This window comes from Leopardus geoffroyi, chromosome A2, assembly GCF_018350155.1.
Source record: "Leopardus geoffroyi isolate Oge1 chromosome A2, O.geoffroyi_Oge1_pat1.0, whole genome shotgun sequence".
NCBI lineage: Eukaryota > Metazoa > Chordata > Mammalia > Carnivora > Felidae > Leopardus > Leopardus geoffroyi.
The window spans coordinates 141,273,841-141,283,705 of NC_059331.1; the positions used below are offsets into that span (position 1 = coordinate 141,273,841).

The window sequence follows — 9,865 nt, forward strand, 5'->3', positions numbered from 1 at the left end:
ATCAGAAATTACTAAGGACATGTAAAAACTCTAAGCTGCTTCAAGTTTTTTGTGGGTCAAAATGAAACACTGCATGCATATATCTATACTTACATACAAACAGTGCATATATATGACATATACACATATGATATACACACATAGATACATACATACATATGTCGTAGTGTGGGATTTTAACAGTGCCATATGTGCAAGAGTTAAGAATATATACTTTGTAATCCCACAAACCTCATTTTGAACCAGGCTCCACCAATTATTAGCTGCTTGATTTTGAACAAGCCGTGAGATAAGTATATAAACACTACACCTAACCTAGAGTAAGAGCATATGTGCAACTCGAGCTGTCAGCATTATCACTACATAGTGGGAGAGCCAGAGCCAATGCTGCAAAAGCCAGCAACCTCGGTCTCATGATATGACTGCAGTTCGTCATGCTTACGCGTGAAAATATGAAAAATAAGGTTAGAGATGTGTATGGCATCTCACTACCATCTATAAATACTTTGAGAAAATTCACAGAATGAAAACAACAGAGGATTGGCCCAAGCACGCAGAACCCCTCCTCCGCTTTTTGCTCGTAAATCCCTGATCATCAATTGTTGGGAAAGAAAGACTCCTCGGGGGAGAAGATGTGTAGAAAGAGTACTTATTTGACCTCAGTGGCCTGTGTTTTGCAACCTCAGGGAGTGCTAGAGATGTCTGGGGATTTGCTGTTTTTGGAAGGGGACAGTCTAGTAATTTGAATCTGGATACTGGGAGCGCCTGAGTTCTAATAGCAGATTGGCCAGTGATTCCACCAGAGGCACTTGACGGGTACTCACATTCTGTGCTTGAGATTCCAGTAAACTGGGAACAGCCGTTTCTCCGGCCTTGGAGGTCTTCCATCCCAGATCTCCCAAAGGATTGGAGACAAGACTTCTTGGAAGCAGCCCATAGTGTTGACTAAGGTAGAAGGTGTGGAGGGTGCTAAATGTGGTACTTACCTTGGGATTGAGTGGGTGTGAGACACCAGTATCTGGTTCTTTCTGTTTGAGGCACAGTCCATACTGCCTTCTCAAGGAAAGTAATTTTTTTTATGCCTTATAGAAGTCAAATACCTAGACATGACATTCAGCAGTCAACATTCCATATATTCCTGAATGTCTGAATTCCCCTGATGGTCTAGTTACCCCAATTGGTTTAGTGTTGTTTCAATGAAGCGACAAGTTTAATCACCTTTGACTGGAGGATGGTAACATTTTCTTAGGTTTGGCTCATTGGAAGCCCCTCAACCTGGCTCAGCTCTGCACCCAGACCCTCCATCAGGGTTCTGCCCTTCACAGTCACCCGAGGTGCTCAAGAGGCTAAATTGAATTTGTGCAATGGAGGATTCCCTGATTAAATCTGAACTTCAACTTTACTGAGTCTTACTTCCTACAGTGATTCTAGGATACCTGAAGACCCTCTCTTCAACAGGAAACAAAATCTTTTACTTGACAATCAAAAGTAAGGTTTAGAGTGCAAGTAAATTTAAAAGAAGTGGAATGACACTAAAACCTTACTAAATAACAGTCTTCAATAAAGAAACGGTGGTGAGAACCCCAAGTCTGTAGAAGGAAACCGGTAAATATTTCCTATTGATTGAAAGTTTAATCATTTGTTGTATGAAGGTAGAAAGAATCTTGAGAAACACCTAATTTATTTTAATACATTCTAGAAAGGCAACATCAATAACAATGCCTTTTATTTGTCCCATGTTTTAGAGTTCACAAAGCATTCCACGTACATCATCTTACTTGATTTTTACAACTGTTTTGAGGAGCAGGTCAGGGAATGTGTTAATTATCGGCACTCTAGGGGCGCCTGGGTGGCGCAGTCGGTTAAGCGTCCAACTTCAGCCAGGTCACGATCTCGCGGTCCGTGAGTTCGAGCCCCGCGTCGGGCTCTGGGCTGATGGCTCAGAGCCTGGAGCCTGTTTCCGATTCTGTGTCTCCCTCTCTCTCTGCACCTCCCCCATTCATGCTGTGTCTCTCTCTGTCCCAAAAATAAATAAAGGTTGAAAAAAAAAAATTAAAAAAAAAAAATTATCGGCACTCTATAGATAGGGAAAGCAATCTTACAGTTAACTGAGGTAGTCAATACCAGAGCTAGGACTCAACGGGAAACTCCCTACTCCAAATCCCAAACTCTCACCACCCCATCATTTTTAGTTCAGATTAGGAGGGCATTGTTCATAATAGCCAAAAAGCGGAAACAATCTGAATGTCCATAAACTGGTGGACGAATAAACACAGCATGGTTTACTATTTAGCAACATGCTACAACATGGATGAACCTGAAAAGCATCACATTAGGTGAAAGAAATCAGACACAAATGAATACTATTGTATGAGTTCATGCATGTAAAATGTCAAATATACAAAACAAATATATTGAGACAGAAAACAGATCAGTGGTTGCCTGGGGTTGGGTGTGGGAACAAAAGTTGACTGAGTGGGATCTCTGTGGGGCACCGGAAATGTTCTAACTTTACAATTTGGTGAATGTACTGAAAATAATCACTGAACTTCACACTGACAGTGAGTGAATTTTATGGTATATAAATTAATCTGAATAAATTGCTTTAAAAAAACAGGAGGTGCCTGCCTCTCACTGACAGGTGATGCCATGTTTACAGCTTCACTGAGGTAGCTCAGCTAAACAATGGAATCATCTGGCTCCGAGAAAAGCACTTGGTTCTTGTGCTCGGGGCACATGATTTATTAGTTTTGCTCTGCTGATAAGACCATTAGAAGCAGATGACACAGCATTCAAGGGCAGCGCCATGTTCACTGCCTTCACCAGTCTTACTGGCTCTCAACCCAGGCAAACGTAGCCTTTCTGCCAATGTCTGACACTTTCATGCTGGTTGTAATATAGCTTTCCCCCTTCTTCTTCTTCTTATTGTTGTTGTTGTTGTTATTGCTATTTATAAAACATACAGAAACGTACAGATTGGAGAGCTCAAAAAATGAAGATTTCCTGTGCTATTAAGGGCATGAATTGGCAAAGAATCAGGTTACCAGTGGGTTGGGGCTTTTGTAACATCCTTGAAAACTAGCTCCGATTCTCTGAGGATGGGGGTGGGGGTGCAGTGAAAAGGAAAACAAGGAGGGGGGGGGTGGCATTTGGAAATGAGTGCCTGGGGAAAATGAGAGAAGGCAAACATTCAAAAGGCTTTGAATCTCACGAACACAGACTAATCATGGAAGTAAAAGTCAGTGAGGAACTGCGAGTCTGTGTGAAAAGACAGTGCCTTTGATTTTCATGAGAAAATTGCAAAAAAAAAAAAAGCTCAGTAACCAGATTATTGGGTACCATATTGGGTACACCGAGTTTCTATATTCCCCTACTTTCACACTGAATTTACCTTTCTAGCCCCTTTTCATAGCAGGGGGTCAATTTTTTTCTGCCACTTCCCTGCAGGACTTGGAGTTTTCTAAAGTGACATCTGTCATGCACCTGAGTGGAGAGCCATCCCAAGGAAAAGATCCACATATTGGGAGCTGACCTTTCACATTATTCTTCCCAATACCACAGTGAGCAAATCTGTCCAAAATGGTAATATCAACCCTCGAGGTTACAAATATCTAGCTGCTGAAATGAATGGAAGAGTCAGCCCTTCCAGGTACCCCAAGCAAATTCCCTTTATTAGAACTTCATAGAATACACATCAACTCTGTTCTTGTTGCCCAAGTAGAATTCCATACTCACGATCTGCCGTATAAAACGAAAGACCTGACTGATGAAGTTCAGCTCTTCATTCCTCACTTGGGAGGTTTTTTTCTGGAAATCTTTTTTTTTTTTTTTTTTTTGTCTTTATCATTTTAACATTATCAGTGTGTCTTTCTATTTGCTTGCATAGAACTCATTTTTACATGTTTCAATTAGTTCAACAAATGAAAATCGAACCTACTCTACATAAGGCGAAGCATCAGATGCTCTATTAAAAATTTCTTTCACCCATCTGTCTTTCGTTTCAGTACATTTTGAAATGACAAATGAGTAAATCTCAAAATAAGAAGCAGCTTGGACTTCTGATACATAACTACAATTATCACTTACTAACTGGGTATACTTGAGGATATTTTTTTAAATCTCTCAGAACCTCAGAACCCATCATCCTTTGTAAAATGAAAGTAATAGTATCTATTTCACCAAGTGTTGCCTTCCACGCAGTAAATGGTAGCTGCTCACAATTAAACGGAGATCGTATTCGTACGCAAGACTGGCACATAGTATGCAAAAGCAGTTTGTAAACTACAAATGTTATACGATTACAAGATATTATTTTTTATAAATAGCTCTAATAATTTTAAATTTGACTCATGCTCACTACCGTAAGCTGGCATAGCTTGGAGATTTGTTTGGCCACCGGGCTTCAGAGCGAAGACTTGATAAGGGTATTGCCAGCTCTCATCTGGACCCTGGGGCCTGTTTGGTTGTTGTCTGTGCAGAGCCTGACCTTTGCCTGACATTCCCCCCTGGGAGCCATCTGAGACGCTCCCAGCAGACACACAGAGAAGTCGGAAGCTTAACTTCCTAAGGGGTCATTACATTAGTTCTGCAGCCTGATGACAAGCCATCCGTAGGAAATGTTGAAAACCCAAATCCTTCTGTGTAAGTGGGAAATATGTTAGACCTAGCTCAGGAAACAATCTTGCACCTGTACATTGAAAGAGATTAGATAAGCCTTCAAAAAAAAAGAGGCAAGGGTAGAGGGAGGGTAAAAGTGAGGAACAACTTGGTAACAATTGAAAGACAATTGACATTTGTGAGAATAAGAGAATTTCCAGTTTCCCAGTTCTGCAAATCACATTATCGCATATGATTTCTGTTTCCTCATCAGCCAATTGAAGACACTTTCAATAAGCAAGGTCTCCACGAAATGAACAAGAATGCCATCATGAGACAGGAACACTTCAGTGGGCAGTGGGGCTTGTTCATTAGTTGGAGGCCACGCTCAGAAGCTTCTGAGCCCCTGTGAGTATTGGGGTTCACAAGAGTAGTGGGGTGTCAATGGTGTGGGGGGGTGGGTAGGGAAGCTGGGTTACAAATACACAGCTCTTCTCTGTAAGCAGTTTCGGTAACCTGCTTAAGGCGAGCTCAGAAAAAAGAAGCTCAAATCACCTAACACCTCGTAGTTTGTCATGATTCTATTATTGCTTTGAATGCAGTCTCACCTTCATAACTAATTGTGTGTTTATAATGTCATATTGTTATTCTTAAAGAGGGCCTCAGCACTGTATAATCTTCAGGCTCTATAAAACTTGGATCCACTCCTGCCTACAATGCAATGTGTCTGGTTTGGTTTTGTTTTTAGCCATACTTCTTGAACATCTAATAACTGTGCTAAGCCTTGGTGACAGTCAGTGGGGCAGGCACGGTCCCTGCCCTTGGAGAAAACGCCTGTATGGCAAAGATGTCTTGAAACAAGACATCCCGGGTGGGATGCTGCATGGAATGCAGTCTGTGGGAGCTGGGAGAACTAAGCTGGCCTCGGGCATCGGGAGAAGACCCTCCCTAAGTGTTACTTAAGATCTGAGCCTGTAGAAGAGAAAAAGGCGTTCCAGGCACAGGGAGGAGCGAGGACAATGGCTTGATAATGACGGAGCAAGGGTGGTGAGTTCAGGAGCCCAGTGTGGCTTGGGTGTGAGAGTGGCAGGGAGTGACCCCAGTTGAAAGATGGAGGGGTCTACAAGGCTTGATCCTGGCGGGGGGCTAGAAGGCATGTCAAAGATTCTGTCTCAAGGATAATGAGAGACATTCAAGGATTTTAAGAAGAGAATGACCCAATGAGATTTGTGTTTTTAAAAAGTTACTCTGTTAGGGCGCCTGGCTGGCTCAGTCGGTTGGGCTTGGGCATCTGACTTCAGCTCAGGTCACGATCTCACCGTTCATGAGTTAGAGCCCCGCACTGGGCTCTCCACTCTCAGTGAGGAGCCCGCTTCAGATCCTCTGTCTCCCTCTCCCTCTGCTCCCTTCCCCCGCTTGCTCTTTCTCTCAAAAATAAATAAACTTTAAAAAAAATTTCTTGAAGTTACTCTGTGGAGAGTACACTTATCTTGATGAGCACTGAGTAATGTATAGAAGTGTTGAATCACTACCGCACACCTGAAACTAGTATCACGCTCATGTTAAATATACCGGATTTGAAAAAAAAAAAAAAAGTTACTCTGGCTATATTGTGAAAAGGGGGAAAATGTCAGTCTTCCAAGAAAACGAGGACAGCAGCTTAGATTCAAATGGAGATAAGGGGGAATAGTCAAAAATCAAGCAGGAATTCAAGAGCTGTTTGAAATCCAGGAGTCCAGGCCTTGTGATGGAACATGACCATGTTGGTGAGAGGGAGCCAAAGGTAACACTCAGGCTCCAGCAACGGGATGGACGAGGAAGCCACTTTCAGAAATGTGGAAGGCTGGGTGTGGGGGAGGAGAGGCAGGAAAAGGGAAATCAGGATACTGGTTTGGGGCAAGTTGAGTTTTAGGTGGCAGTGAGACACCCGGATACAGATTTTCTAGGAAGTTTCATGAAACATTCTTGACCTTGAGGTTACATATTTTAGCTCAGTAAAATAACATGTCATTGGGGTCCTTTCACAGCACTGAAACTACTCATATTAAATCTGTGACTGACAAAGGCCTATTGTAGAATGAAGCAGAGGACTAGGGGAATCTATTTTATTAAATAGATTCATACAGGGGCGCCTGGATGGCTCAGTAGGTTAAGCGTTTGACTTCGGATCAGGTCATGATCTCACGGTTTCTGAGTTCGAGCCCCTCTTCGGGTTCTGTGCTAACAGCTCAGAGCCGAGAGCCTGCTTCAGATTCTGTGTCTTGGGCTCTGTCTGTCTGTCTCTCTCTCTCAAAAATAAATAAACATTAAAGAAAATAATAAAAGGGCAAACTATGGCTATGGGATACTGTTGAAGACTTCCATTTAACAGTAGACGATAATAAAGTCCAAATTCCTTGACACGGCCTTTCAAATAGAAAGTATTCAACATCTATATGTGTCTACCATGATGGTGATGGCTGCTGAAAAAAAAAAAAAAAGAATTGAGGCTGGGCGGCAAGATACCAAGGCATTGTATTGGAAACAGTAGATGAGCCAGGGTCTGTTTCTACCCATCTCTACCTCCTCTCCATCCCTTTATGGAATAATGCATGAGTTTTTGTTTTTATTTTTGCTTTCATACTCCCATGTATTTGCTCAGAGGCTGCTATCTCTGCCTGGAAAGCTCTTTATCAGCTTCTGTGCCTTCTCCAACTCCACCCACGTGGCCGCACTGCTTCTTCATCTGTACCCCACTTCTGTCCTTTTGCTGGCACCATGGATGAGCTGTCCCTGTGCTGTGTTACTGTCAGCTGTCTGCCTCTCTCCCAGGAGTGTGAACTCCTGAGGGCAGGGACTAGCTCAATTTCTATTTTTCTGTTCGTAATCCTAGCTTCCAACACAGTACCTGTCCACCCAGCAGGCACTTGGGTAAATGCATGTTGAATAAACAAACAAATGATAGTATTTTCAGGGGGAAACCAAAATAGAAAAAAGAATGAAAAAGGAAATGCTGTTTTCACTGAAAAGGAAATTGCCAATATAATGCAAAATCATGTGTATGCAATTATGAATTGAGAACCATGGAAATAATTCTCCCCGTGATAGATATTTTTTTAACAAAAGATGCTAATTGTCAAAAGGCTTGTAGTATTATTGACTCTAAAAGCAATTCTATTCAAAAACACAATGTAATCAAGCAAAAACCCTGAAATATAAAATGTTGATGCCTGGAACACATTTGATTTGATCTTTTTCCTCAAAGAGAAAGTTTTGTGGGGTTTTTTTTCCCTCAAGGTTGACAGGGTTGCAAAGCAATCTAAACTATTCATCATACTGTTAAGTCTGGCCAGGGTGAGGTGGCCATGTTTAATTGCTCAACAGAATTTCATCCAATGGATTTAAAGTTTGTGGAGATTACCCAGAGGGGGATCCAGTGAACTAAGATCATCTGTGAGCTGTGATTATTATGGCAATCAGAGTGATTAGTAGCATATACACAAAGATATCTCAGGACCATTGTTCTTAAGGTATTGTCCTTAAGACGCCCTAATTTATTTTCCAGTGATGCTGTCATAGAGCAACACTCTTCCAGATTCATTTCCAAAGTCATTCATCAGCCATCCAAGATTTGGGAGAAGAAACTCACATGAGACTAAATTTATTCTGGATTGTTCCAATGAGAAAACGAAAATATATGGGGTGATTTTTTTCAAGAGACCAGTTACAACACAATAGAAAACCATTGTTTTTAATGATTTGAGCCATCCAACAATGAAATGAATTTTTGCTAATGTATAATTTTCACTGAAAGTGTTCAAGCAAACTCTAGGTGACCACTTATGCAGTGATAGAGGACTTATGTATTTCAAAGTCCCTTTGAAAGCCTAGAATCTGATTCCAAGAATATCTCAGTAATTATTTTATAGTCACATCAAATATATATTAAAATCTGCATGCATCAAGCCTTTACTCCTCCAGGTGTGTGCTCAAATGTCACCTTATTATAGAGATCTTACCTGCATGCAATATTATCACCACAACCTTCTCTCTTCCCTGTTACCCTGTTCTATTTCTCTCCATAGAGCTGCCAGATATGGTTTGCATTTATTTGTTTATTTATATTTTGTCTGTTTCCTCCAACTAAAGAATGTAAACTCCACAAAGGAAGGGATTTTGTTGGTTTTCTTCACTACTCTAACCCCAGCACCTAAATAGGAATCTGGCATAAAGTTGATTGTGTTTAATCAACTGTCAAATAAAAATAATATTAAAATGTTACAGAAAAATTAAACAAGGGAGGGGGGTGGACGGGAGAAAGAGGAAAAACACAATTCCACTATTTTTTTTGTACATAATTACATACCCCTTGTATTTTCTTCTCATCTCTTTGCTTTCAAAAAACACCTAGGTTTTTATACAGCTATAGTCATTATTTTACCTAACATGTGTTATACAGCTGAATAACTCTCATCTCATTCACCAAATCTGGCTATTGTGATTTGATGTCATTTCCAAAAATCAAACCCATTTTCACATAAAAAAAAGTGTGTGACCAGTGAGGCTACACAAAAGGTATATGCTACAGCCCATAAAAAACCAACGAACTCACCATTTCTAATTTCATAATCATCGCTCTCATCAGTATCATTGAAGAGTCATAGTTATTTTTGGAGGCAGAATAACATCATGAGTGAGTTAAGATCATATTAGCCAAAACATTCTTGCAAAAAAAAAAAAAAAAAAGTTGGAGAACTTACAACGGGCACTACAAGTCCATAGCAATTAAGACAAGGTGGTATCTCATAAAAAATAGACATATAGATCCATAGAACAGAACTGACTCTCCAAGAAACTAATCCTTACATTTATGGCCAATAAATTTTCCACAAAGGCACCAATGCAATTCAATAGGGGAAAGTATAGTCTTTTCCAAAAAAGTTGCTAAGCCAATCAGATATCTGTATGCAAAAAGATGAATTTAGACCCTCAAACTTATACATATGCAAATACAAGCTGAAATGAGTAACAGCCCTAAATATAAACACCTAAAACTATAGAACACTCAGAAAGAAAACAGAAGAATGAGAATCTCTGATCTGGGATTAGGAATCATTTCTTAGATAACACCAAGAATTCAAGCAGTAGACTCTTCAAAAGACACCAGTGTGGAAGAAAATATCTGCAAACCATACACTTGCTGAAGTCCTGAATATGTTATAGAACTCTTACAGACCAATAGTAACAAGGCAACCCAACTTAGAATGTAAGATTTGTCCCAAAAAATACT

The 9,865-nt window shown here is 40.6% G+C and overlaps 1 long non-coding RNA gene across 1 annotated transcript; it reads left to right on the forward strand.

Moving 5' to 3' along the window:
- The first annotated feature begins 3,159 nt into the window (after positions 1-3,159).
- Positions 3,160-9,865, forward strand: LOC123606792. The gene is made up of 3 exons (XR_006716498.1): positions 3,160-4,641; positions 4,871-5,004; positions 8,141-9,865. It is a non-coding gene; the product is annotated as an uncharacterized LOC123606792 (long non-coding RNA).